This window comes from Mustelus asterias, chromosome 28 (assembly GCF_964213995.1).
Source record: "Mustelus asterias chromosome 28, sMusAst1.hap1.1, whole genome shotgun sequence".
NCBI classification, from domain to species: domain Eukaryota; kingdom Metazoa; phylum Chordata; class Chondrichthyes; order Carcharhiniformes; family Triakidae; genus Mustelus; species Mustelus asterias.
The window spans coordinates 23,346,883-23,363,608 of record NC_135828.1 but is presented as its reverse complement, the minus strand read 5'-3'; the positions used below and the strand labels follow the sequence as shown (position 1 = coordinate 23,363,608).

Here is a 16,726-nt window from a genome sequence, read left to right as displayed (position 1 = left end):
TAAATAGAAGTGGTATTTTAATGGGGGACCCTTAAAATTGAAACATGCTCAAGAAATTCTCATTTATAACTTAAAACAAGTAGAAACAAAAAGAGCAGTGACCCAAGAGTTGACTCTGTGATTATGTGTGCTGCAAATATCCTGATTTGATTAGATACAGGAAGTAAAGGATAATTTGTGACAAAATAGTGTTGTGTTAATTTTTGGACCCAGCCGTTATCTGCAGCTGATTTACAACAGCTTGTCAAAGCTTCAATGAAAACTAAATATATAATCAAAAATTTGATGGGCATATTAGCAACTGTTATCTTCAACCTACACTGATTAAAATTGCACCTTGGGACTAGCTACAATCACTTTAGCTGTCAATGTTGCATTGGTATTTTCACTCAACACAGCACCTGCTCCTTATTTTCAATAGGAGGGGATTAAGGGGATGAAATTAATGCCACAATATGTTGATTTGCAAATTTCTTTATATTTTGCTAGTATTTCTGAGTTTTAATGTGATATAAAGATGGGAACTTTATAAACAATTTATTTGCATGTGTAGTGTTTCTCAGTAAGTTGGAAAATGTACAGTTATGACCATTTTTTATTCATTCATGGGACATGGGTGTCACTGGCTGGCCAGCATTTTTATTGCCCATCCCTAGTTACCCTTGTTCAGAGGGCAGTTGAGTCAACCACATTGCTGTGGCTCTGGACCTGGTAAGGAAGGCAGATTTCCTTCCCTAAAGGACGTTAGTGAACCAGATGGATTTTTCCAACAAGCGACAATAGTTTCATGGTCATCAGTAGATTCCAAATTCCAGATTTTTAAATTGAATTTAAATTCCACAATCTGCGTGGCAGAATTCGAACCCGGGTCGCCATGTCAACAACTTCCAGTTCCTTGGCTCAAACTGTCTCCTCCTCACCATGGATGCTCAATCCCTCTACATCTCCACCTCCCACCAGGAATGGCCTGAGAGCTCTTCGCTTCTTCCTCGAACAGAGGCCTGAACAATCCCCATCCATTACTACTCTCTGTCTGGCTGAATTTGTGTTCTCGCTCAACAATTTCTCTTTCAACTTGTCTCACTTGCTCCAAATTAAAAGTGTGGCTAAAGGTACCTGGGTGGGTCCCAGTTATGCCTGTCTCTGTATGGGGTATGTGGAGCATTCCTGTTCCAGTCCTACTCTGACTCTCTCCCACAACTGTTTTTCATTGGTACAGTGATGACTATTTCGGTGCCATTTTATGCTCTCGTCCAGACCTGTAAAAACGTTATCAATTTCCACCCCATTATCATCTTCACATGGTGCACTTCGTTTCCCTTCCTTGATCTCTCTGTCTCCATTTCTGAAGATACACTGTCCACCAGTATCCATTACAAGTCCACTGACTCCCACAGCTACCTTGACTACGGCTCTTCTCACCCCACATCATGCAAGGAATCCATCCCATTCCATCAGTTCCTTCACCTCGACCGCACCTGTTCTGATTATGTCACTTTCCAAAATGGCGCAGCTGATATGTCTCCCTCCTTCCTAAATTGTGGTTTTCCACCCACTGTGGTTAATAGGGCTCTCAATTGTAATGACTTGGATGAGAATATAGGAGGCATGGTTAGTAAGTTTGCAGATGACACTAAGATTGGTGGCATAGTGGACAGTGAAAGTTATCTCCAATTGCAACGGGATCTTGATCAGTTGGGCCGGTGGACTGACTAATGGCAGATGGAGTTTAATTTAGACAAATGCGAGGTGATGCATTTTGGTAGGTTGAACCAGGGCAGGACTTATTCAGTTAATGGTAGGGCGTTGGGGAGAGTTACAGAACAAAGAGATCTCGGGGTACATGTTCATAGCTCCTTGAAAGTGGAGTCACAGGTGGACAAAGTGGTGAAGAAGGCATTCGGCATGCTTGGTTTCATCGGTCAGAACATTGAATACAGGAGTTGGAATGTCTTGTTGAAGTTGTACAAGACATTGGTAAGGCCACACTTGGAATACTGTGTGCAATTCTGGTCACCCTATTGTAGAAAGGATATTATTAAACCAGAAAGAGTGCAGAAAAGAATTACTAGGATGCTACCGGGACTCGATGGATTGAGTTATAAGGAGAGGCTGGATAGACTGGGACTTTTTTCTCTGGAGCGTAGAAGCCTGAGGGGTGATCTTATAGAGGTCTATAAAATAATGAGGGGCATAGACAAGGTAGATAGTCAATATCTTTTCCCAAAGGTAGGGGAGTCTAAAACTAGAGGGCATGGGTTTAAGGTGAGAGATACAAAGGTGTCCAGAGGGGCAATTTTTTCACACAGAGGGTGGTGAGTGTCTGGAACAAGCTGCCAGAGGTAGTAGTAAAGGCGGGTACAATTTTGTCTTTTAAAAAGCATTTAGTTACATGGGTATAGAGGGATATGGGTCAAATGCGGGGAATTGGGATTAGTTTAGGGGTTTTAAAAAAACAAAAGGGCAGCATGAACAAGTTGGGCCGAAGGGTCTGTTTCCATGCTGTAAACCTCTATGACTCTATCTCTACCTTCACCACCAACTCAGGCAGTGAATTCCAGACACCCACCACCCTCTGCGTGAAAATATTTTTCTTCATGTTCCCTCTAACCTTTAGTTTGAATCTATGACCCCTGATTTTTGAACACACTGCCATGAGAAACAAGTTCCTCCTGTCTTCTCTCTCTCTACCCCTCACAGTTTTGTACACCTCGATCATATTGCCCCCTCAGCCTTCTCTGTTAGAAGGAAAACAACACCAATCTCTCCTCGTAGCTACAATTCTCCGGCCCTGGCAACATTCTCGTAAATCTTCTCTGCACTCTCTCCAGAGCAATTACATCCTTCCTGTAATGAGGTGACCAGAGCTGCACACAGTACTCCAGTTGTGGCCTCACCAGTTTCTTACACAGTTTCATCATTATATCCCTACTTTTGTATTCTACACCTCTGCCAATGAAGGAGAATATTCCATATCCTTCTTCACAACCGTATCTACTTATAATGCTACCGTTAGGGACCTGTGACCTTGCACACCAAGATCACTCACTTCATTTACCCCTCTCAGTATATTCCCATTTATTGTGTATTCTCTTTTACTGTTTGACTTCCCTAAATGCATTACCTCACGCTAAGCAGAGTTGAACTCCATCTGCCACAATCCTGCCCACTCCACCAACCTATCTATATCATTTTGGGGCTTACAGCTATCCTCTACACTATCCACTACACAGTCAATTTTTGTGTCGTCTGCAAATTTCCCAATTGTGCCCCCATGTCCAAGTCCAAATCGTTAATATATAAAACAAACAGCAGGGGTCCCAACACCGAGCCCTGCGGAACTCCACTTGAGACAGCTTTCCATTCGCATGGGCAGCCATTGACCGTTACCCTTTGTTTCCTGTTACTAAGTCAACTTTGGATCCATTTCTCCACAATACTCTGTATCCCGTGGGCTTTACATTTTTGACCAGTCTGCAATGTGGGACCTTGTCAAATACCTTACGAAAGCCCATGTAGACAAAATCCACTCAGGATTGATTTTAACAATTTTCCCACCGCTAAAGTAAAACTAACTGGCCTATGATTGTTTGGCAATTCCTTCTTACCCGTTGTAACCAACGGAACCACATTTGCATTCATGTGTCTCATGAAGATTGGAAAATAATCTTCAGATCATCTGCTATTTCCTCCCTAACCTCATTCAGCATCCTAGGGGACAAGCCTTCCGTCCCTGGTGGCTTTTCCACTTTCAAGGATTCCATCTCCTCTAACACTTGCGCTCTCGTTAGGTTATTTTGAGTGATATTTCACACTGCGCCTCTTGAATTACTATATCCACATCATTCCTTTGCTTTGTGAATACGGAGACAAAAAATTCACTTCAAACTCTTCCCATATCCTCTTCACACAAGTTCCTTTCTTCATAGAATCATATAATCCCAACAGTACACAAGGCCGTTCACCCATTGATCCTGCACCGAAAATCATAGTGGAGAATGTGGGCAATTATCCACTACCTCTCGCATGCAAAGTGACGCTCTACCATTTGAGCTAATTCATCTCTGATAAGTCACACTCTTTCCTTCACTCTCCTCTTGCTCTTTATATACTGGTGAAACATCTTTGGGTTTTCCTTAATCTTGCTTGCAAATATTTTTTCGTGCCCGCTCTTGTGATTTCTTTTTTTATTTGATCCCTGTACTTTCTATACTCCAGGCAGTGTTGAGTGTTTTTGAGATTATCCTCGGATGAATATAGCTGTTACTAGGGGGCATAACTATAAAGTTCATGGTGGGAGATATAGGAGGGATGTCTGAGGTAGGTTCTTTACTCAGAGAGTGGTTGGGGTGTGGAATGGACTGCCTGCTGTGATAGTGGAGTCGGACACTTTAGGAACTTTCAAGCGGTTATTGGATAGGCACATGGAACACACCAGAATGATGGGGAGTGGGATAGCTTGATCTTGGTTTCGGACAAAGCTCGGCACAACATCGAGGGCCGAAGGGGCTGTACTGTTCTATGGTTACTTGGACCTATCCAAAAGAGCCCCAGGATCTCTCCAGATTATCATAAGCTTGCTTTCTTCTGTTTAATCTTGCCCTGTCCCAGCGCCAGGGCCCCGGGTTCAATTCCACCCTCGGGTGACCGTGCAAACTCCGCACATTCTCCCTATGTCTGTGTGGATTTCCTCCCACAGTCCAAAGATGTACTGGTTAGGTTGATTGGTCATGCTAAATTGCCCCTTATGTCAGGGGGATTAGCAAGGTAAATACGTGGGGTTACAATGATAGGACCTGGGTGGGATTGTTGTCAGTGCAAGCTCGATGGGCCAAATGGCCTCCTTCTGCAGTGTAGGGATTCTTTGATTCTACGTAATTTTCTAGACAACCATGGGGTCTAGGTTTGGCAGGTAACTGGAACACAAGGAGACAATTCAGCCTTGTGTTTGTACTGGCTCTTTATTAGAACAATGTAACATTCATCTCAATGTCCTGTCCTCGTCCCTTGTTTATTCTTCTGCTTTAAATAATTATCCAGGCTCCTTTGCCTTAACTGCTCCCTGCAACAAAGCATTCCATGTTCATAGCAACCTTCCAACATATGTTCTTATGTTCAGTTTTTTTTCTTGGTGACAGTGAGCTGCTTTTATATTGCAGCCTAGGGTATTGGGAAACTGCCTTTTACTTGCGTGTAACTATGGAGAGTACAATTGGTTTTTTCCCCACTGCCCAATTTAGCTTTCCATCTAAGTTTTTGCAAATTGAGGTACATTAGGGCCGGTACCAATTGCACAAAGTCATGCCTTTATGATGTGTCAGGAATCTTTACCAACAGATGCTGTCACAATTGGAACAGCATATTTACTGATCCCAAGACCAGCAGTCAGAAAGACCCAGGTTTTAAAACTCAGGAGCAAGTACCTGAAAGTCAGTATAAAAGGCAATGATTTGGCCCTCTCGGTATTGAATGAACAATAGACATGCCAGACAGCAATAAAACCTTGAAGGCAGGTAAACAATGTCAGTAACATTGCAAAGCCGTTCTCAAAAAAAGGCTTATGGCTCCTTTCATTTCTAATAGGTTCATTGAATGTAAGAAATAGGAGCAGAAGTAGTTCATTTGGCTCTTTGAGCCTGTTCTGCTGAGCCTGGTCCCTTAGCGCTAACTGATTCCAGCTGAAAGCAAAGAGAGCACTAAGTGGGTGCAATTTCTGGTAACTTTTAACAACATAGAGGTTTAACCTCCTTGGTTATTGGGTGCCACCTTTGACTGAGATCAGTTGTCCCTATATTTTGTAGAGGCAGGACAAAAATGTAGGTATACATTGCACAATAGACTGCTTACGTGGAAGTTCAGTGTGGACTGATTTCATTTCAGCAGGTTTTTTTTTTAAAGTTAAAAACTGCAGCGAGCACTGAACTCTTTCACAGCACAGCAGATCTCAGACATCGAAACATCTGAAATACTTAACTATTGTGATTCCTTTTCATTTTCTTTAAGATGTTTAGATGTTTAGACTCAATTTTCCCATGAAGGAAAATTGAGTTTTATACCTTAGTCCATCCAGCACATGACCACAAACTTAAAATAATGCTGTTCATGGCACCTCAACTGAATCCCTACACTAGCAACAAGAGCAAAGGTATAAGAAGAATTTAAAAAGCACAATCTGGGATACCTTGACATATGCACCAAAGAAACAGAGAAATAACCTGCAGAGAGAGAAATACTCCATTCTCACAGCTGTCTTTAGTTTTCAGGTGGGTGCATTAGAAGCATTATATTCATTTAAAAAGTCTTTGCCAGCCAATGGGCATGTATTTGGGGTAGAGATACTTGGCTAGATTTGATCCCCAGTATATCAGAGCTAAACCAGGCAAAAGCAGTGCACGGACCTGGAAATACATAAAATTAAGTTAACAATTGTGACGGAGGATGTAGATATGCTTCTTGTTTTTAGTATACAAATATGGTTGAGCTGCGTCTATGGAGCGAGTCTTGGGAAAGATGCTGGTCACAATGATGAAAAAAATCATTGGGTTTGCTTTACCCTTGATTTCTCAAAACTAGTTGCCCTGTTCTTGTAATTATAATGTGGAGATGCCGGCATTGGACTGGGGTAGGCACACCTGATGAAAGAGAGGCGCTCCGAAAACCCGTGATACCAAATAAACCTGTTGGACTTTAACCTGGTGTTGTGAGACTTCTTTCTTGAATTAGCACATTTTTATAATTACTTTAAGGAATAGAGGAGGCAAAGCAAATTAGTCAATCTCTCTGAAACGTGAGTCAAAATTTGTATAAGGTTGGATGTATGTGATTTATGAAGGAAAAAGCTACAACTGTTAAGTAAAAGTTGAAAATATTGTACATTTGTAGCAGGTCTGCTGTTGACATCTGATGAAACGACAGCTTAATATTTCTAGTCGTAATACAGTTGTAATATATTTGTAAAATTACTTGTTACAATTTTGTTCAAAATTTGAAGAATATAGTTCAGACCAGTGTCCTAAAGCTGCACCTGTGATGATGGGAGAAAGCGAATGGTGTTAGCAAACTAAGAACATTTTTACCCAGTCTTGCAACTCTTTGACATTCATTGATCGTATACATTTATATATGTACATAATGCAACTTTTGCGCTCAAGCTCAGTGAGAGGGTTGTGAATCTTTACAATGTATATCCAAAAGTTTTGTGGATGCTCCATGGTTGAGTATATTCAAAGCTGGGCTAGATAGATTTTTGATCTCTCAGGATATCAAGGGAAATGGGAAATTGGGGAAAAGTAGAGTCAAGGCAGAAGATCAGCTGTGATCATTTACGAATGGTGGATGAGACTTGAGGGGCCATATGATGCAATTATTTCTTATGTTCTTATGTTAGTAACCTATTTAATCAAATTACTTATTTATAACAAAAAAACCTCTTTCTTTCTTCAGGTTTTTGGAATTTTCTTCAGTTCATTTGGTTCTTAGGACTTCAGGTGTAGAAGATTACTTATGTTGGGCTTCAGATTCCAGTGTGAAATGTGCAAGCTCCTCAATTTATTGCTCACATCAGGTAAGATTCACTGATTCTTATCATATTCCATCAGGTCGTAAGAAATGGGTGAAAGAGTAGGCCGTTTAACCATCGAGCTAACTCCATCATGGCTGATCTGATTGAGGCCTTATCTCCACTATCCAGCCTGTCCCCCATAACTCGCATCAAAAATCTATCTAATTTAGCCTTGAATATATTCACTGACCCAATCTCTCTCGCTCTCTGGGGAAGAGAATTCTTAAGACTAATAACAGTCTGAGATGAGAAATTCTTCCTCATCTGCATCTTAAATGGGAGACCCCTTATTTTTAAACAGTCCTCCTTAGTTCTAGATTCCCTCACAAGAAAAAGCATTCTATTAGCATCTGTATTTTCTAAGCCCTCCCACTCCCTCAGAATCTTGTCTGTTTTGATAAGATCGCCTCTCATTCTTATGAATTTCAGTGAGTATAGGCTCTACCCTTCCTCAAAAGACAAACCTCTCATCCCAAGAGTCAGTCTAGTGAATCTTCTCTGAACTGCTTCCAAAGCAAGTCTACCCTTCCTTAAGAAAGTGGACTAAGACTGCACACAGTATTCCAGGTGCAGTTTCACTAATGGCCTGAGTAGTTGTAGCAAGACTTCCATACTTTTATACTCCATCTCCCTCGCAATAAAAGCAATTCCATTTGCCGCCTTAATTGCTTGCTGTACCTGCATGCTAACTTTTGAGAGTTGTGTATGATTATCCCTCTGTACTGCAGCATTCTGCAGTCCCTCCCCATTTTAAATAATCTGCTTTTCTATTCTACTTGCCACGTGGAGAACCTCACACTTTCTCACATTATACTCCCATCTGCTAAATTTCTGCCCATGTGCATAATCTATCTATATTCCTTTGCAAACTCTCTTGTATCCTCCTCACAACTTGCTTTCCTACCTATCTTTGCTTCATCGGCAAATTTGGTGACAGTACAGTCTGTCCCATCATCCAAGTCATCAGTGTAGATCATAAATTGTTGAGGTCCCAGCACCAATCCCTGTGGCACTCCGTGAGTTAGTTTGGCGATCTGAAAATGACCCATTTATCCTGACTCTGTAGTTAGCCAATCCTCCTGTAACACTTACTTAGCACCCCCAACACCATGTGTCTTTACCTTGTACTTTTATGTGGCACATTATTAAATGCCTTTTGGAAATCCAAATCCACCTTGTTTGCAGAAAATGTTCCTTGAAGTGGCTTGGAAAATGTTTAGCATCGGCTGTTGACATTTTAGCATTTAAATGTCCTTTGTGCAAAGTGATAGTGCTCAGCAGTTTTGGTTGAGGACTACTCACCCAAGAGGTGACTTGCATTGACCTACTCTGTGCTTATTTTCATGAATGGCAAATACACCATATAAACAAATAGAAATGCCTTGGTATTGAACAGGTATAACAAATCTGTTTTATCAACTTGATTTACACATGCAAATAATTTGTGTTTTGTTGTAGATCAGATATTGAAAATCATACCAGCACCATCTCTCTCAACCTTTTGTTGTGCATGACCTGTTTATTTCAATGGACAGTTCTTAAAGGGGATGTTTGTGAGTTACCTGCATGGTACCTGTATGATTTCTGCCTGGCTGCGCACGTATGCATCTAAAAGGGTACATTTGTGAATACTATACCATAATATCTGCTCCACTTAAATTACAGAAACAGGGTGGGCATTTGCTTTCAAGAGCTGTCGCTCAGCTGTGGGTTCCCAGCAGTAATTGTTTGTATGCAGCTTGACATCCAGTCTCCCATCAGGAATATTGAAATTGGACCATTCATTAACGGTTAGCATTGAAGTTTTTAGCTTTGGAACAGAATGAAGAACAAAAAAAGTCTGTTTTTATGGAACCATGTGCAACCACTTTCTACTGAAAATGGCTGTGGGGTTGGTATTTCAGACCTTCTATATCAATAGCAAAGTTGTACAATGTAAGGAAATTACGAGGAGGTGGTTTAGGGCATGTAATACCCATTAAAATTTCAAATGCAAAAGTATATGTTAAAATCATGCCTTTTTTTTCTGTAATTGAGCTTTGGGTGTCCTTCGTGCAGTGTAATCAATAGACTTGGTTTCTCTTAGCTATGAGAACTGTTAATGAGCAGGTGTTTCATTCAATAAGATCTTTCAAGTTTTTAAAACTATTGTTTCACTCTCAAGGGATGATAGGCCAACAGAACAAAGAACCTATTCTATTGGATACTATGCATGCAGTCATAGAAATGTATCTTATATTTTCTGCAATATTTTAAAACCTCCAACCCACAAATGTCAATTGGATGACGTACGTGTTAAAATCTGCAGTCATCCGCATCCTATAGCACATTTAACAAGAGCATTATTAAAAACATTTTTGACATTTATTTCCACACTGAACCACAGAAGTAGAAATTGGAACAGATGACTAAAAGTTTGATCAGTTTTAAGGAGCAAGTTAAAAGATGACAGAGGGGGACTGAGGGAATTCTAGAGCATAGGGCCAAAGCAGTGAAAAACACGGCTGCCAATGTTAGTGTGATTAGAATCAAGGATGCGCAAGAGGCCAGAATTGGAGGAGCACTGAGATCTCAATGCTTCCAGGGCTAGAGGAGGCTACCCAGGCCAGGAGGAGCAAGGCTGATGGGATTTGGGTCAGGAAACTTAGTTTTAGAGGAGGGATAATTTAAACCTCAAATGAGAATGTCATAGGTTGCAGATTTGTTAAACAAACAATACTTAATCATACAGTTAGCAGCCAGTACTTAAGTAACAAGTTTATTTATTAGTCACAAGTAGGCTTACATTCACGTTGGAATGAAATTACTGTGAAAACCCCCTATTTGCCACACTCCAGCTCCTGGTTCTGGTACACTGAGGGAGAATTTAGCATAGCCAATTCCCCTAATCTGCATATCTTTGGACTGTGGGAGGAAACCGGAGCACCCAGAGAAAACCGCGCAGACACAGGGAGAACATGCAAACTCCACACAGACAGTGACCCAATGACACTGACACAGACCTTAATTGGATTCTAAAGCATCTGTTCCAACACCCAAAGTGGCAATTCAGATGTTTCTGCATTGCCTAATATATATTAATAAGCTTGTCCCTTTTATTAAAAAAAAGTTAGTTTTAATGAATTCTCTTTCTGTAGACTGATAGAACTCCCCAAAGTTGTTACTTTATCAACTGTTTCACTCCTGTTGCTATTCTATTAATGAAAATTTCCAGTTTGAAATCTGCACCATTCCATACCAGTCTCCTTCAGAAAATGACGTAATCCCTTCCGCAGAGCCTATCAAATTAAAGCTTGCTGAAATATATGCACTGGAATATCTTCTATGTTTATTGACTAAACTTAATGCTGTCTTAATCTTAGTATTATTTCAACGCTTCAGTAACTATTGCATCTAAATTAATTTGTTTCCTCGCGTAACAGGAAAAACTATAGGTTACTGGTGCTACAGTGCAAAGAAAAATAGGTAGCAGTTTCACAGCAAAATTCAAGACAGTCTGGTTAACCCTGTCCTTCCCGGAGGAATGGACTGAATGTTGCAATAGGTTTCACAGGGAAAAAACATAATCTGCTCAGATCATATAAACACCATTGAAGTACAGGATTGCCTGTGATTGCACGAATACCATTGCACATGATATCGCAAAATTGACCCATTGCTATTAGAAGCACTAAATTTAGTTTTAGTTAAGGTATTACTTTTGTTGAAATGCGTCCAGGAGCAAAGCAATTTGTGCTGCTTGTGGCACTTAGCTAATGAACATCTTGACCCTGGTTATGAGTGCCCAGCCAGTCTGTCCAGGACTTGAATATGGATTCCACATTATTGGACACGGTCCTTTCCAGAAATACAATCTTGTGTGTGTGCAGTTCTCCCATTGTCTAATCTATGCCACAATTTAATCAGAGATATAGCAGATACAGCAAAACACACAAATCTGCATAATTGTATTGAACATGGCCCTGTAATAGAAAATAAGCATAAAATTAAGCATGCTAATATTGGTTGGTACTTATAACACATGGACTGCAGCAGCTGAAGACGGCAGCTCACCACCACCTTCTCAGGGGCAGTTAGGGATGGGCAATAAATGCTGGGTCAGCCAGCAACACCCACATCCCAAAAATGAATAAAAATAAAATTGGACTGAAGAAGTTGGAAAATGCAATGAAAGTGAAGAAATGGATCAACAGCTATTTGGCTTATTGTTCTATGATCCATGAATACAGATGTGATCCCAATTATGTAGAAGTGATTATTTTAGAAACTATAAGTGCAAAGAAAATCAGGGATGCTGCGTGCAATTCGAATTGCTATGTGACTTTTGTTTACAGGATATCACTAATGCTGACAAGGCAACATTTTTATAGCCCATCCCTAATTGCTTATAGAATAAACTGAGCTGCTGCAGTGATGTTAGACAGGGAATTTCAGAATATTGACCCAGTCACAGTGAAGGAGCGGATTTAAATGTGCAACTCAGGCTGGTGTGTGCCTTAGGGGGGAACTTGGAATTGGAATCACGACAACCTTGTTGCTTGTCCTCAATGATGGCGATTCCAGGAGACGAATATGCTATCATGTTGGTGGATTGTTGGAGTGCAGCCTGTAAATCGTACTCTGTGCACAGATCACATAGGTGGATACTGATTCCAGCGACACGCGCATTAAATGCAATGTTTCATTATAAATTTGAATATCCTATTTTATGTTTAATTGGACTCTATAACCTGTCAGATAATTGAATATACCTAATTATATGGTGATAGCTGCTCTGAATCTTGAATGTACTGCTTTTCTGCCTTTTTTTTTGCAGCAGTCCTATCCATTATTCTGATCTTGTTGCTAAAGTTAGTTATCATTGGGACAGCTGATTTGGTGGCTGAAATTTCTCCAGTTATGACACAAGCTCCTGGCCCTACAATAGACAACCAAAAATGCTTCTCCTGACTAACTTAAGCATACAATAAATTGTCAGAAGATCACTTTGGGCAGTCACTTGCATAGTTGACAATAGTTGGCATTGGAGAAGCACTGGGACTCTCAAGTTCTGTGGTGGTAGTTATGAGTTGTTGAGTGAGGGAATCTTAGAGTGGACAGGGTAGTTGATGAGTCAGTTCGTTTAATGACAATCGATCCTGATTAACAGGAACAAGAGTGAGATGACTGAAGGATAAACCTGGTGATATCCTCAACTCTCCCAGATCTTGTGGATGATGAAAATCCAGGTAATGTTAACTGATAATTGGGGATCCATGTACATCTTTGCTGCTTTGGATTAATGTACTCCTCTGGTTTTGGCGGGGAGGGGGGGGAGAAGAGGCTGAGAAATATAAGAATCAAAAAAAATTGTGCACAACCAATTTGTATCTAAATAGCACCTTTAACATAAAATGTCTCAACTTAATTTCCTTCTCAAAAAAATTAGAGTTAACACATGGGTAGCAATTAATATTTTTAGGCTGCAAGAATATAATTTTATCTTCATTAAAGGGGTTAACATTTTTAATAAATAATAGCAGTAATTTGCATCACTTGTAGGTTTAGCGTACAGCCCAGTCCAGTGTTTCTTGAAATGTGCCTATTATATACATAATAGATTCCTTCACATGGACTTGAGCTTAAAAATTCAAAGTACTCTAAGAGCTGTTCAAACATCTCCCGAGACTTGGTAGTTTCCAGATGATGCTGAAAAACGAGAGTAGGAAATAGAGCAAGCTTTTAGGAGTTGACTGATGGTGCTGTCAGGAAGTATTGCATGGACCATTTGAAGTGCAGTAGAGAATGGACTGGTGACTGAGAGTCTGGGCATTTGACTCTTGATTCCGAGGAAAATATTAGCCTATAGAATCGAGGAAATTAAAAATGTTTGGAGGTGTAGCGTACTATTTTAAAATGCATTTGTTTTGAAAAAGAATGATGGATCCTTTGATGTTTATGAGCAGTATAGCGACTGCTGCATTTTTAGCCTGGTAGGTTAGCAGCTATGCATGCAAATTGTCGTGTACGGTCACAGTTTGTTTTCTTTCTGCACTGCAAATTGCAGCCAAGTGGATGCCAGATTTGATTATTAGGAGTAGGTTAATTTTACCTATTCTTCCAGAAAGGCGCACACATGATGCCATGGTAATTGAGGAGCAGTTATTTAGAATACTTATTGTTGAGATTGCAAACTGATTGGAAACTGAAGGAGGAAATATTTGCATTGAAAGTGGGTCTTGTTTCATATATTATACTAGTAGATAAAACTGGCCTTTTAAACTCTTGTTTATACTGTGGAGTCTTGTGGCAAATAGTTTTATTTTTTATAAAATTAATGTATTGTAGAAGTTAGATTGTTTAAAAATAAAATAGCTTGCTGTAGTTATGTGCTGATCTATCCTGCAGTATGTTTACATTAAGCTGTGCATTCTATCCAAAGTCCTTTGAAATATTGCTGCTTGTCCATATCCATGCTGGTGAGTATAAGTGACTAATAGGTCCAGAAACGTGCCTGAATTGGAGTTACCGGAAGTGAGTGATGTGGTGGAACCACTATCTTGTATATCTGAAACTAAAAGACAGTGTTACAATTACAGAATCCCATTTGCTTGATGTTTGATGTTTTAGATTGCACTATGATCAGAATCTTGATCTGACCCTCTGTGTATAAAATTTGAATGTAGCAGCTTGAAATGTGACACATTTCCATGGAATGCAGGAAAGCTTGAAGGGCTAGCACTTGAGGCACACAAAGCATTTAATGAAACTAATCCCTGTAAATAAAGGTGTGGCGGGAAATGTTTCATTGATAGATGATGTAATTTGAAATAAGAAACTTTGAATGAAATGGGCAGACTTAGAATATTGCATCTTTTCGACTTGTTGACTATAATGAAACTTTATTGTATCCAAGTATTTCAACAAATTTAACCACTCCAAAAAAAAGTTAGAGATCAGACGTTCATGGCATTTCAAACAATATGATTGGTTTCTGAGTTATGTAGTTGGTAGGATTTTCTTTGAACAAGAAAGCTATTGAAGAGTGTCGTCGATTTTTAACTTAAGGCATTGACCCAGCTATCAGAGAGCATTCAGTTACTTACATGACTTAAAACAGTCAAGAGAATAAAAGTTTTAGCTTGAGATATGCAAATTAGTGGGAATACTGATTGAGCCACACAAACGGTATGCATCATACCAGGCCCCAGGGATCCCTGCAGAGGCATCTTATTGTGGTTTTATCCAATAGGAGTTTGAGCTCACCAAGTCATATTTGCCAGATGATACAAAATGTTTGCAGTATTAATGGAAAAAAATCTTTTGAAAATAGGTTTGAGTTGTTAAACCATCAGCAATCAAGACTGCTACACCCACTGCCAGATTAGGAGAAGAGCTTCCAAAGGGTTTTGCAATTCAACCATTCCAAAAAGAAAGCCTGCTTGATATGCACTCTTAAAGCGTGGTGACAACTAAAGCATTCTGTTTCTGACAATGTGCTCCAGTTTTAACAAAAAATTCCTCAAGTAAACTCTCTCCTTTTTATCAAAATTTATACCCTGGGAGACCCAGAGAAAAAAAGACATCTCTATATATTGGCTTCTGAATCCTTGAGTCTTGCCATGCCTACACTCTATTGCCTGCCATTTCCAAGCATAGTGTCCAGACATTTAGTAGACCTTTGACTCATGGCTCACCTCCTATAATCTCTTCTTTTATGCCGATGGATCCCTGTTCCTTTCAATCATCTCCTTTAACGGATCTATTAAGATGAAGACTGAACACATTTGAATGTGGCTGCACTGCCCCAGCTTGCCGCAATTGTACATTTCACTCCTCATTGGCAGCCATGCAGTTATGTTCCATGCTCAGGTACGTACCTCCATTGTTTTGCAAAATCTGCTGCCAACTAGCAGCCAAACCAAAACAAGATAATCATTTAGCATCCCCTGTTTCACTAGTTTGCCCAAGGAAAGTTCGAAAACCATCGGACAGCTGTCCTTCCAAAGGCCAGCCCTGCTTTCACAGTGCTGATAAGAGTGCCCTCCAGATCTAAATAAAACAACTCAATATTGTGTGGCTCAAAACATGAAGGGCATCAATTTGCCATGTATCTGTGGCTGATTTGTCATATGTGGCAAGTGTATTAGACAACACTTATAGTCTTCTTTATAGTATTTACATTAAGCATTGTGTTTTGATAATTCATTTCCATTTCTCATCTTTTTTTAATTTCAAGGGATATGGGATTTCAGAATTGTGGGGAATTATTTTGCCTTTGACCTGAAGTTGTGATTTAATTTCAATTTTCTTACATGGAGCGCTCCTATTATATGAACTAAAATTGTGCAGAAAGCGATGTAGTTGGTTGACCTTTAGATATAAATGTCTGTAGTCATGCCTTGTGCATGAGTTGCAACTGATATTGAAAACATATTTTTCTTCACAGAAAGTTGTTGTTTTGCTCTGTCCTATTCCTTTTCAATCTAAGTACCCTCTGTTGCTTACCAAGATAATTTTGCCAAACTTTGAAGGGTATCATTATAAAACGTCAGCCTTCCAATTCAGGTATCCCTTGCTTGCCTTAGATTCTGCTGAGTTTTTCTTTGAAGCAATGCATTAGCACCTGGATACTTAAGTGCAGATGGAAATGATTTGGCATGTCCCAGTGTCTGTTCCTTCTTGGTGTTTACCTGATATATATTCTGTTCTTATGTCATTTTCTAATATTTTGCTTTAACATTTATCAAATTTTCTCTTAAACATTTTGACCAATTTAGTTTCAGTGGCCTCTTGTGGTCATGCGTTTTCCATTTTAATAACCCATTGCATGGAAAAGATTCTTCTGACCTCACCTTTGATTTTAGTGCTGATCTTTAACTTTTATCCAATTCATGCTCTAGTAGAAATCTTGCTCTGTCTATTTTCTAACACTTCAGTTTACATTCCCCTTTTAACCTTCTCTGCTCTAGTTAATACATCTTGTTTTTTTTTTTCAAATTTTGCCTCACAAATCCTCTCCTGTTATTACCAGTGGTATCTTAATGAATCTAAACTGCACTTTTCCCCATGATTCCTGGGGAGCCCAGATCTACACACGCTTCTCTAGATGAGGCCTTAGAACATAGAACATTGACAATGCCTTTTACAGATTCATAACCCAACTCTTATATTTACTCGGTATAG

General features: G+C 39.7%; 1 protein-coding gene across 2 annotated transcripts in view; it reads left to right on the top strand.

The window, feature by feature from the left end:
- The window catches only part of bmpr1aa (bone morphogenetic protein receptor, type IAa), a 234,190-nt gene that overhangs the window by 88,513 nt on the left and 128,951 nt on the right, over positions 1-16,726 (top strand). For both annotated transcript variants that reach the window (XM_078199697.1, XM_078199699.1), the window contains one exon: positions 7,444-7,564. The gene's annotated coding sequence lies outside the window, so the exon portion shown is untranslated. The remainder of the gene's footprint in view (positions 1-7,443; positions 7,565-16,726) is intronic.